The 13,560-nt window shown below is 43.1% G+C and overlaps 1 protein-coding gene and 1 pseudogene across 1 annotated transcript in view; one reads left to right on the forward strand and one right to left on the reverse strand.

Moving 5' to 3' along the window:
* Window positions 1-6,800, forward strand: part of LOC130298200 (oocyte zinc finger protein XlCOF22-like) — a 40,161-nt pseudogene extending 33,361 nt beyond the window's left edge.
* Window positions 1-13,560, reverse strand: part of LOC130298199 (oocyte zinc finger protein XlCOF7.1-like) — a 177,927-nt gene that overhangs the window by 93,675 nt on the left and 70,692 nt on the right.

Raw genomic sequence — 13,560 nt, forward strand, 5'->3', positions numbered from 1 at the left:
TGGAATTTTTTTAAGTGGTACTCTGATGGAAAACTATTTTTTTTAATCAACTGGTGCTAGAAAGTTATTCAGAATTGTATATTACTTCTATTTAAAAATCTTTAGCCCTCCAGTACTTATCAGCTCTTATCCACCTCTGTCCGTGTCAGGAACTTTCCAGAGCAGGAGAGGTTCGCTATGAGGATTTTCTCCTACTCTGGACAGTTCCTGACATGGACAGAGGTGTCAGCAGAGAGCACTGTGGTCAGACAGAAAACAACTACACATCTTCCTGTGAAGCATACAGCAGCTGATAAGTTCTGGAAGAATTAAGATTTTTAAATAAAAGTTATTAAGAAACCTGTTAAACTTTTGGGGACCAGGTCATTTAAATAAAATTGTGTTCCACCGGAGTACCCCTTTAAGCCCTGTGTCCTGTCAGTCTTTTCTGCTGTATATTCCTTTATTCAGTCAGAATATAAACTATAAATGATGAGAATGTGAGACGGTTGAGAATATAATAAAGGTGATTTGTTCTGATCATCTCCATCTGGTTTTGTGTTTCCTGACATTACACAAGGGCCATGAATCCGGATGTTGCAGACAATCCACCAGCACCAAACATTTTCACTATAATGGATCTGCAGGATCAGAGGATTGAGCAATTGGCACTTGTAATGCAGACGCTTTAGAATCGTACGTCTCCCCTAGAGCCTCCTGTGCCTCAACCGGCAGCCACCTACCCTCCTGCTCCGGCAACTATTTCTGCTGCCATAGAAGCCATTGCCTCCTGTGGGTTTACTGGATCTGCCCCGCTTCCCCAGCATTATGGGGGCGATCCTAATGAATGTAGAGGCTCCCTGAACCAAGTGGGCATTTATCTGGAAATGGTCCCGCAGTCCTGTCCTAATGATAGAAGTAAGGTAGGATTCCTGATCTCCCTCCTTACTGATAACGCTCTATCCCGGGTGAATCCTCTTTGGAGACTGATAAACGTATTATCTACGACTACAGAGACATTTCATCTCCCTGTCCGTTCTCCCTCTGCGGCAGAGCAGCTCATGTCCATGTAACAGGACGAGAACTGTGGCCAAGAATTCAATAGAGTTGTGTATTGTAGCAGCAGAAGTGTGCTGGGATAAGGAAGCGCTGGTGGACACGTTCTCTCGTGGACTCTCCGATATTATACAAGATGAGATTGTGGCCTCCTGGATCATCTGAAAGGGTGAAACCAATGCTGCTCAGGACCACCCCCCTTTCCATGGAGGAGAAGGATTATAGTAGGGGGAGGGGATGTGTCTTTATTGTGTCCCTTTGCTCGGATCATGCCAAACCTGGTGAGGAAACACTTGGGGTCCTGCTAGGGACAGATATTGGGTGGGCTTTCTTCATCCCCAGAGTTCCACAAAGACAAAGTTATGATTAGGATTATCCTATCGTGGTATATTTCCTCTGTGGTCACGCAGGTCCCCGTGGTCTCCAGTGCTGATGGGTATTTTGATGATGTGTTTGTAGCCAAAAACTCTATTCCACTCCAGCTTTGGGTCCTCTGGCCATGGAAGTGATTTATAGAAGACCCTTACAGCCCCCTCACCTTATCCATGAGACAGTTCCCTTGTCTGTGGTGTTGGGGGCTCTTTACCAGGAGACCCTCTAGTTCCAGGTGATTATCTCTCTGCATTATCCTGTTGTGCTCGGTTCTCTTTGTTTCCAGAGACATAATCCCCGTTTGGACTGGGTCACAGCTGAGGTTTGTCTTGGTCCCCTCAGTTTGCTTCTACCTGTATATATAGATCGGTTTGGTTGGTTTGTATCTCCTCGGTCTGTCGTATAATTGTACACGACAAAGATCTTCTCTTCCTAAAGTATACCAGGAGTACAGCAATGTGTTTGATAAGATGTAGGCGGGGGGCACTACCTCCCCACAGACCCCATGATTGTACCATTGAGCCTCAACCAGGTGCTATACCCCCAAAGGGCCGAGTCTACCCTCTGTTTGTGGCAGAGAACCAAGCCATAGAGGAGGATGTTACAGATGGACTGTCCCAGGAGTTCATCCAGAAATCTAGTTGAGGCCCCTGGGATTGGTGAGTATGGGCCCCTGGGATTGGTGAGTTGGGGCCCCTAGGATTGGTGAGTTGGGTCCCCTGGGATTGGTGATTTGGGGCCCCTGGGATTGGTGATTTGGGGCCCCTGGGATTGGTGAGTTGAGGCCCCTGGGATTGGTGAGTTGAGGACCCTGGGATTGGTGAGTTGAGGCCCCTGGGATTGGTGAGTTGAGGCCCCTGGGATTGGTGGGTTGAGGCCCCTGGAATTGGTGGGTTGAGGCCCCTGGGATTGGTGAGTTGAGGCCCTGTATCAATCACAGGGGCCTCAATCACATTACAGTCTTATCCAAAGTAACTTATAGAGAATCTGACCCCTTGTTCTCCACACTAAAGCCAATATACGGGGTTATAGTGGGGTAAACAGCTTTACAAAGAGGGGTCACTTACTCACATCCGTTTAGTATATGCAGAGTTCCGGCGCTGTAATCTTTAGCTGCATTGCTACGTTGTGAGAGATTGTTCTGTATTACAAACTGGAGAAATATGAATTCCACGAAGGTCACAAACGTTTTCCACCCTGAAAGCTGCCGTCACCACAGCTCCCATCCTGGGTCACCACAACCCAGCTTTCCCGTTCATACGATGCGTCTGAGACAGAATAGGTGTCTCACCTTCCTACCCCAGAGAGACCATTTTATCCTTATAGCTTTATTACCAGGAATCTTTCCTCAGTGGCCATCATTTGTCCCTCAAGGAGTGGCCGCACTTGTCTGTGGGTACTACCGGACCTATTCTAATTCTTATGGATCCCAAACACTTCATTTACCTCCCTGCGGCCAAATGTTTATCTCTAGGACAGGCTAGGTGGGCTCTCTTCTTCTTCTCCCCATTTTATTATGTGTCTCCTTTCTTCTTGGCATTAAGAACACTAACAAATTGCGCTAGATTGGTAAGATTGGTCCCAAAAAAAACAAGCTCTTAACCCCTTAAGGACCAAGCATTTTTCCGTTTTGGCACTTTCATTTTTCATCCTTACATTTTAAAAATCATAGCCCTTTCAATTTTGCACCTAACAATCCATATGATTGCTTAATTTTTTTTTTTTAGCCACCAATTCTACTTTGTAATGACATCAGTCATTTTACCCAAAAGTCTACAGCGAAACAGGAAAAAATATCATTGTACAACAAAATTGAACAAAATTGTAGATTATGGGGGCTTCAGTTTCTACACAGTAAATTTTTTGGTAAAAATGACACCTTATCTTTATTCTGTAGGTTCATACGATTATAATGATCCCCTACTTATATAGGTTTGATTTTGTCGCACTTCTGGAAAAAAATCATAACTACATGCAGGAAAATGTATACGTTTAAAATTCTCATCTTCTGACCCCTATAACTTTATTTTTTTTCCGCGTACGGTGCGGTTTGAAAGATAATTTTTTGTGCCGTGATCTGAAGTTTTTATCGGTACCATATTTATTTTGATCAGACTTTTTGATTTTTATAAATTTTTTTATGGTATAAAACGTGACCAAAAATACGCTATTTTGGCTTTGGATTTTTTTTTTACGTGTACGCCATTGACCGTGCAGGTTAATTAACAATATATTTTTATAGTTCGGACATTTACGCACGCGGTGATACCACTTATGTTTTTTATTAAAACAGTATATATTTTTTTTTTAATGGTAAAAGGAGGGGGGGGGGTGGTAATTAAAATTTCTATTAGGGAAGGGGTTAAATCTATTAACTTTATTATTATTATTTTTTTACTTTTTTTATGCAGTTTTATAGCCCCCTCTAGGGGCTATAAGATTGCTTACACTGTTCAATGCATTGCCATAGGAATTCATTGATCATTGTTTTCTGCGCTTGATTGCTCAAGCCTGGATTTCAGGCTTGGAGCAATCATACGCCGATCGGACAGCCGGGAAGAAGGTAAGACACCTCCCACTGTCCTCTCAGCTGTTAGGTACACCACCATTTCACCGCGGCGGTCCCGAACAGCTCCGCTAAGCTAGCCGGTATGGATTTCTCCCATTTTAGATGCCGCGATCAACTAACTAAAGGGTTAATACCGCACATCAGCCCGATCAGTGATATCCGGTATTAGCCGCGCGTCCTGGTGCTGATAGCAACCAGGTCCCAGCAGTCATGAAGCGCGCTCAGCTTGTGAGCGCGCTTCACAGATTGGGAGCCGGCCACGGACGTAAATATGCATCCGTGGTCGCTAAGGGGTTAAACCCAGTGTAGATGGAAAAATAAAATGTTATTGCTATGAGGAAAAAATGAAAACACAAAAGCTTAAATGTCCTGTGTTGTTAAAGGGTTAATACTGATAATAAAATCTGTGTTATTCTCTGCAGATTCTTGTAGCAGGAGATCAGAGGAGAATCTTATATCTTCAGATTATAAAGCAGATGATGATATCACACAAGATACATATGAAGAACATTCCATTATCCCAGATACACCCTCAGCCCTTCACAGCCAAGATCTGTCATCTCATCCTTATATACAGGTCCTGTCTTCTCAGTCATCACAGGATGTTCACCAAAATAAAGGTCACAGAAGGGGTGTTAAAGAAAAAAGAGCTCAAAGAGGAAAGAAGCCATTTTCATGTTCAGAATGTGAAAAATCTTTTACTTCTAAATCACATCTTGTTCAACATAAAAGAACTCACACAGGGGAGAAGCCATTTTCATGTTCAGAATGTGAGAAATGTTTTAATACGAAATCAAATCTTATTCAACATCAAATAGCTCACACAGGAGAGAAGCCATTTTCATGTTCAGAATGTGGGAAATGTTTTGCTCTGAAATCAATTATTGTTCAACATCAAAGAACTCACACAGGAGAGAAGCCATTTTCATGTTCAGAATGTGGTAAATGTTTTACTCAGCAATCAAATCTTGTTAAACATCAAAGAATTCACACAGGAGAGAAGCCATTTTCATGTTCAGAATGTGGGAAATGTTTTACTCAGCAAGCAAATCTTGTTAAACATCAAATAATTCACACAGAAGAGAAGCCATTTTCATGTTTACAATGTGGGAAATGTTTTACTCGGAAATTAAGTCTTATCGGACATCAAAGAACTCACACAGGGGAGAAGCCATTTTCATGCTCAGAATGTGGGAAATGTTTTATCCTGAAATCAATTCTTGTTGTACATCAAAGAACTCACACAGGGGAGAAGCCATTTTCATGTTCCGAATGTGGGAAATGTTATACTGGGAAATCAAATCTTGTTCAACATCAAAGAACTCACACAGGGGAGAAGCCATTTTAATGTGCAGAATGTGGGAAATGTTATACTGGGAAATCAAATCTTGTTAAACATCAAAGAACTCCCACAGGGAAGAAGCCATTTTCATGTTCTAAGTGTGGGAAATGTTTTAACCATGCAATCACATCTTATTAAACATAAAAGAACTCGCACATCTACATATTAATCAAGTACATAGGATAGTTGACAGTAATACATACTCATATATATTTATACAATATATGCTTCATCTCCAAACTTGTTATTAATTTTTAAGAAGTTTTCTTTCTTATTATTTATTCTTATATTCATCTCCGCACACTGGACTTATAATAAATGTAATATTGTCCCTGACGTTGTATATAGGGAATGTAACGCGTCAGTGTTGTCCCCGCCCCCATCTCATTATGATTATAGAGATTTTAGTTCAAACCATCGGTGCAAAAAAAGTTCCCGGTTCAAAATTTGAGAAACTTGTTACATGGCAAAATTTCTTTAAATCTGTTAGCTATTGCTCTGAGGTCAGTCAATTTCCCTCGGTGTGCCGGATCCCACAAATATGGGATGGAGGATTTACAATGTTTGGCCTTGAGCCTAGAGGCCAATAGCCTCCCCGCCTTATCCGAGTTCATGTCATACGAAGCCCTGAGTTTCCTTGCCTTCTTCTCATAATCTATGAATAAGAGTTCCTGTAGAGAGGTCCTCAGAGCCTTCAGCTTATCTATAGTAACAGGGGAAGGTGTCTGTTGGTTAGTAAGTTCTGCCTGCTTGATCTCAGAAAGCAAGGAGGTCATAGCTTTTTCCCGTTCCCTCTTAACTCTGGCTCCAAGATTAATAAAGGACCCCCTAATGAAGGCCTTGTGGGCATTCCAGATTGTGTGAATGCAAGAGGGGTCATTAGCATGAATGTGGAAAAACTCAAATCTCTCAATAGTGTATTGTTATGTGTAGCATGGTTAAGCAAGAATAAATTTGTGCGCCATAGGTATGTGAGAGGGAGGCGGCCCTGTTCCTTAATCGACATAGTGATGGGCGAGTGGTCTGACCATGTATTAAGTTCTATGGCTGTATCTAGTAAAACTGCTTTGTCGACTAAGAACATATCTAATCTGGCGTAACTATTGTGGGCAGAGGAGAGGTGGGAGTAGTCCCTCACTGAGGGATGCATAGCCCTCCATATATCATAGTAAGAGGATGAAGAGATAACCTCTCTAAGGTCAGACGAGTGTACATGTGATCCCGGTGCAGTCCCACTCCTTGTCAGCCACCGCATTAAAATCCCCACAAATCACCACTCTCCCCTTCCCCATCTACTCCACCCTGCGCAACACTTTACGGATGAAACTAATTTGGCCGTGGTTAGGGGCATATAATGTGACTATGGTGTAGAGAATGTTGTTGAGATAAGCCACCACAATGAGAAAACGACCCTTCGGGTCAGCATAGGAGTCCACTAATTGAAAAGCTACAGTATTTTTAAGAGCCACCATAACACCACATACTTTCTTAGGGGCATGAGCTTGAAATATATGGGGGAAGAACCGGTTTGTGAGTCTGTGGGCATCACTCACTAATAAATGCGTCTCTTGGGCACAGAGTATATCGCACCTCAACTTCTTAGCCTCCCTCCACAATGAATCCCAATTAAGCCCATTCACATTAATGGAAATAAACCTCAAAACCATGATATCAGAATATAAAATGCATCAGCATATGAAGCATACCCGACATTAGCAGGTGAGGGATTCTCAAATACTAAAGGATAAGGAGATGATGGTCTACCTGAAAAGGAACAAGGTGAGAAAAGACATAACAAAAACAACATGGAATGAAACAGCAAGTCCAAAGTTTGGAAAACCTGCCACATTGAGCAGATGGTACCAAAAAGGGTAGGAGCACAGTTCACTTGCACCGAAGAGGACACTCAATCAGGTCGGCACTGAACCCGCCGAGCCCTCAAGTAGCAGATCCCACTACTTTCCAGTCCTGAGGAACATGTGTGGGAGCCCAGAAAGGCAGGGTCCTTAGGAAGGGGTAGATTCCACTTCAACAGCAATCTGGAGCCCTCTTCCAAATTACGGATAACATGCATAGTATTGTCCCTTTGAACAAGGAGGCGTACCGGGAACCCCCACTTGTACATGATGTTTTCCTCACGCAACACTGTGGTGATAGGAGCAACAAGGTGCCTCTGTTGAAGAGTCGTAGCAGACAGGTCGGTGAACAGCAGAACATTGCGAAATTTGTCAGCCAAGGGCGCAGATTTTCGAGCAGCCGCCATTAGTTCTTTAACGTGAAAATAGTGAATCCTTGCCAAGACATCACGCGGTACATCCTCGGATAAGTGCTTCGGTCTAGGGACCCTGTGAGCCCTGTCTATGGTCAGATCAATAGGGGTACAATGTGGACCAATTGAATAAAGTCCAGCAAATACTGTTTGAGCGCAGAAGGTGGTACAGTCCCAGGAATACCTCAGAATTTAACATTATTTCGGCGTGACCGGTCTTCGAGGTCGGCAATCTTTGCTTTAATAGAGGATACTTCATCTTCTAGCTTGTAATGAGCATCCACCAGTTCATTATGAGAGGGCACCAGTTCCCCCATCTTTGTCTCAACGTGCAATATCCTAGACTGCACTTCAGCCAGGTCCCGTTTCACTGGGTTCAACAAGTGTACTACATCACAATGAATGGAATGATGCAGGGCCACCAGCATATTCTTAAGTGTTAACTCTGTCACCGGAGCATCAGAGGAGGTCTGGTTAGCCAGGCAGTCCACCACTGCATATAAGGAGTCGCTCACCTCAGTGTCAGGGGGGAGATCTTCTTCTCCCTGCAGGTGCTGTCTCTGTTTCGCCGGGCTCCCGGAGGGTAGTGTAGCCGGGAAGGACGTTCCTCCACCCAAGTGCCGCTTCGCACTGTCGGGAAAGTTCGGATCCAGGGCAGCAGGGACCAAGCCAGGCACTGGAGGTGAAGGTGGCACGGAAGCACTCCTCTGCCGCCTCTCCGATGTGCTGTACACACAGTGCTGGGACGCTGGAGAGCCTGGCCCCGCCGGAGAACGCGCACCGGCGCCATCTTGAGATCCGCTCAAATCAGCCTGAATGTAGAAGTCGGTCAGCCCGGTTTTGCCTCCTGCGGGTCCTATATGACATGGCGAGTCAGTGGGTAAGACTTTCGCTGAATTTGCAGGAACTGTGAGAGGTGTAAGTCGCTTAAGTCGCTTAAGTCGCTAGCAGTGCACGTAGCGCTCTGATCAAGCGGCCATCTCCGGCAAGCGCCAAGCCACGCCCCCCATTGGCAAAATTTCTTAAGTAATTCCTTGGAGACTTGTTCTCCTTAGATTACTTTTAGAACCTTTTAATTAGATAATTGATTTTTACGGTTTATGCTAGACGTCAGGTTTATCTGTTACTTTTCCTATCTATTTCTAGAGTTTATTATTTAGAGTTTGTATTTCTGTATTGCGGCAATATGAATATTATTGTGGTGTAACGATGATTTGTTACTATCACGCAATGCTAATTATTTAGGAAAATATGGGTTAATTTTAAAAGAATTTGTCATATAAGAAATAATCTTAGGTTTACACCGGTGTGGTTTAACCCTAGGTTGAAGGAATTTAATGAATTTCAAGATAGTGGTTCTTGGATTAAGGTCGGGGTAAGATTAATTGAACACTTTTTTGTGAAAGGGAAAACGTGCACTTTTGTAGAATTAAAAGTAAGATGTAATATCGGTGAATCCTATAGATTCAGATATTATCAAATACAGTGCATAGTGAAAGTATTCGGCCCCCTTGAACTTTTCGACCTTTTGCCACATTTCAGGCTTCAAACATAAAGATATAAAACTTAAATTTTTTGTGAAGAATCAACAATTGGGACACAATCATGAAGTGGAACGAAATTTATTGGATATTTCAAACTTTAACAAATAAATAACTGAAAAATTGGGCGTGCAAAATTATTCAGCCCCTTAAGTTAATACTTTGTAGCGCCACCTTTTGCTGCGATTACACATGTAAGTCACTTGGGGTATGCCTCTATCAGTTTTTCACATCAAGAGACTGAAATTTTTGCCCATTCCTCCTTGCAAAACAGCTGGAGCTCAGTGAGGTTGGATGGAGAGCGTTTGTGAACAGCTGGAGCTCAGTGAGGTTGGATGGAGAGCGTTTGTGAACAGCTGGAGCTCAGTGAGGTTGGATGGAGAGCGTTTGTGAACAACAGTTTTCAGTTCTTTCCACAGATTCTCCATTGGATTCAGGTCTGGACTTTGACTTGGCCATTCTAACACCTGGATATGCTTTTTTGTGAACCATTCCTTTGTAGATTTTGCTTTATGTTTTGGATCATTGTCTTGTTGGAAGAAAAATCTCCGTCCCAGTCTCAGGTCTTTTGCAGACTCCGTCAGGTTTTCTTCCAGAATGGTCCTGTATTTGGCTCCATCTATCTTCCCATCAATTTTAACCATCTTCCCTGTCCCTGCTGAAGAAAAGCCCAAACCATGATGCTGCCACCACCATGTGTGACAGTGGGGATGGTGTGTTCAGGGTGATGAGCTGTGTTGCTTTTACGCTAAACATAACGTTTTGCATTGTTGCCAAAAAGTTGGATTTTGGTTTTATCTGAGCAGAGCACCTTCTTCCACATGTTTGGTGTCTCCCAGGTGGCTTGTGGCAAACTTTAAACAACACTTTTCATGGATATCTTTAAGAAATGGCTTTCTTCTAGCCACTCTTCCATAAAGGGCAGATTTGTGCAGTATACGACTGATTGTTGTCCTATGGACAGAGTCTCCCACCTCAGCTGTAGATCTCTGCAGTTCATCCAGAGTGATCATGGGCCACTTGGCTGCATCTCTGGTCAGTTTTCTCCTTGTATGAGCTGAAAGTAAATTTGCAATGGTCTGATACTCCTTCTATTTCAATATTATCGCTTGCACAGTGTTCCTTGGGATGTTTAAAGCTTGGGAAATCTTTTTGTATCCAAATCCGGCTTTAAACTTCTCCACAACAGTATCTCGGACCAGCCTCTCTGCACTTTAAACAGACCTCTGAGACTATCACAGTGCAGGTGCATTTATAAGGAGACTTCATTACACACAGGTGGATTCTATTTATCATCATTAGTCATTTAGGTCAACATTGGATCATTCAGAGATCCTCACTGAACTTCTGGAGAGAGTTTGCTGCACTGAAAGTAAAGGGGCTGAATAATTTTGCACGCCCAATGTTTCAGTTTTTTATTTGTTTAAAAAGTTTGAAATATCCAATAAATTTTGTTCCACTTCATGATTGTGTCCCACTTGTAGTTGATTCTTCACAAAAAATTACAGTTTTATATCTTAATGTTTGAAGCCTGAAATGTGGCAAAAGGTCGAAAAGTTCAAGGGGGCCGAATACTTTCACTATGCACTGTATATCACATGTATAAATGCACTGTAGATACAACACTTTCAGGTTGATTCACATAATATTATTGAATTTTTGGTGAATGGGTTCTATAATAAAAAAGATATGACCCAAATATACCAAAAAATATTGGTGGAAATAAACAAAGAGAATTTACATAGAGTAGAAGGGAGGTGGATAAATCAATTTCAGCGTAAAAATGAAAATTTTTGGGGTCCTGTGTTTAAGAATGTTAATAGGGTTTCAATTAATAGGGATCACAGATTTATCCAGTGGAACATTTTGTGGAAACCTCACCTGGCTCCGGTTGACTTGGTGAGATTTGGGTATAGACTTGACGCAGAATGCCCAAGATGCCAGCTAAATGAGGCAGATTACACCCATATTATTTGGGCGTGCAGAAAAATTCAGAAATATAGGGAAAGGATATATCAATAACTTAAAAAGAGATTGGGGATAGATATACCATTTAAATTTGAGGTAGCTATTTTGGGAGATAATACGGAAATAAATAAGAATTCAGAACTTTGCTTGAAATTCCTCTTTTCTGCTAGATTATTAATTCTAAGATTGTGGCTTTCAGAGGTCCCAGATATAAGGACTTGGATAAATCTAATAAATAAAGAGATATGAGTTACTGGCAAACAAAGGATCCGCTAGGGAAGGGAAAAGACTGGTGGAGACATGGGAGAAATGGACAGATTAAAACAGCATTAAAAGTTTATTAAAATCATTTTTTCTTTCCTCTTCGGTCTCTCTTTATGGGAGGGGGGGGGGAGGTTGGGATGTTATGGGTTATTAACATAGAATGTAATTATTGTTATACATGATGTGATAAAAATACATTTAAATAAAAAGAAGCAATTATTTTTTACTTTAAAAAAAATCTTTTGTTAACAATAAAAGAGACATTGGGGGGGGGGGGGGGGGAGTTTTCCTTTTATAACATAGTCACCGATCCAGCGATGTCATCTCTATAATTTTACATGGGAGGAAAAGAGTCTCATATATGGCTACAAGGTAACAGGACATGAGCAGATTAGACATATAAAATCACTTCTATCTTCTGGCTTTTAGGACATTCTGATCCTATAGGTGTTAGATTAGTCGGGTCTCCTACTCTACACAGGGTCCTTCCTTAGGTTATAGAGGGAAGAACAAGTTGTATTCGGCTGAAGTGTGGAGAAGAATTAACCAGGTTGGCTCTATGGTTGGTTCCCAGATCTCTGAGGGGCTGAAGCCAGCTGTGCGCTCTCCGTTCAAGGAAAGGAATTGTTAGACGTCATTTGGTCATTTAAAGCTCATGGCGCCTGGAACAACATAACTGGATAACACATATTCTCTCACATTTCCATCCATAGGTCATGTTCCTCCCAGTTCCATTAAAGGGGTACTTTGGTGCTCCAGCGTTCTGAATATTTTGTCGGAGGTTGTGATCGTGATGTCACGCCACTCCCCACAATTCATGTCAATGGGAGGGGGCATGTCAGCCGTGTCACACCCCCTCTCATATACATGAATGGAGGAGGCATGGCATGACATCATGACCACTGCTGCAGGAACCCGGTGTTTGTTTAGAACACCCGGTGCTGCGGGAGATCGCAGAGAGCCCCAGTAGCGGGATCCCCGTGATCAGACATCTTATCTCCTATCCTTTGGATAGGGGATAAGATGTCTAGCAGTGGAGTGTCCCTTTTAATGGTCTCACTTTAGGTAAATTCCCACAGTATAACTTCTAACAAACCGAACCGGTGAGCAGGAAAACCACTATTCTCTAAGTTAGTGAAGACAATGGGGAAGATTTATCAAAACCTGTGCAAAGGAAAAGTTACCCAGTTGCCCATAGCAACCACCCAGATCGCTTCTTTCATTTTGCAGAGGCCTTGTTAAAAATGAAAGAAGCAAGCTGATTGGTTGCTATGGGCAACTGGGCAACTTTTCTTCTGGACAGGTTTTGATAAATCTCCCCCAATGTCCTTCTCTTAGTGCATACAGGAATACATAGGGGATAATAGTATTATAAGTGATAGCCAGCATGGGTTTACTAAGGATAGTGAAACACGGCAGTAGTGGATCCTCAGGGCCTATGTGGAAGATTACGTGGGCCGTGCCAGGGAGCAGAGTCTAAGGTGCCGCTGACATTCACCAGAGCCCGCCACAATGGGGATGGACTTGCTGCGGCAGGCGGCACCCAGCTAGCTACCCCTGGCATGACTCGTATTCACAGGTTGCTGAGATGTAACGTGGTACAGGAGGCATACGGCAACTCGTGGTCAGGATAGCCGAAGGTCAGGGCTGGCAGCACAGGTGAGTGGTCAGGAACGTGGCAAGAGGTCAATAGGCAGGTGGCACTGGAGCAAGGTCAGGTCACGGAACAAAAGGTCAGGAACACGGTATGGCAAAGACAGAACGGTTTCTCTAAGGCATAATGGCAAACAAAGATCCGGCAGTGAGTGGGGGGCGCTTTAAATTCAAGAGCACCGGCGCACGAGTGCCCTACGAGGCTGAAGCACATGCGCCGCCACTGTGAGAGCATGAAGGGACAGCAGAGAGCGGAGGTGAGTGACAGGCTGGGATTCACAAGCGGGCATGTGCCACAATGCGAATCCCAGCCCCGCCAGCTGAGGAGGACAGAGAAGAAAAGCGCTCATGGTCAGCTTGTCTGTCCGGAGCACTGAATGTAACAGAGAGAACTCAAACCAACCTAATTTGCTTTTATGAAGATGTGAGTAGAAGCCTTGACAGAGGAATGGCTGTGGATATAGTATTTTTGGATTTTGCTAATCGTCCCATAGACGTCTGACAGGTAAGTTAAGGTCTTTTGGTTTGGAAACTTTAGTTTGTAACT

Source organism: Hyla sarda, assembly GCF_029499605.1.
Source record: "Hyla sarda isolate aHylSar1 chromosome 1 unlocalized genomic scaffold, aHylSar1.hap1 SUPER_1_unloc_4, whole genome shotgun sequence".
Taxonomy (NCBI): Eukaryota; Metazoa; Chordata; class Amphibia; order Anura; family Hylidae; genus Hyla; species Hyla sarda.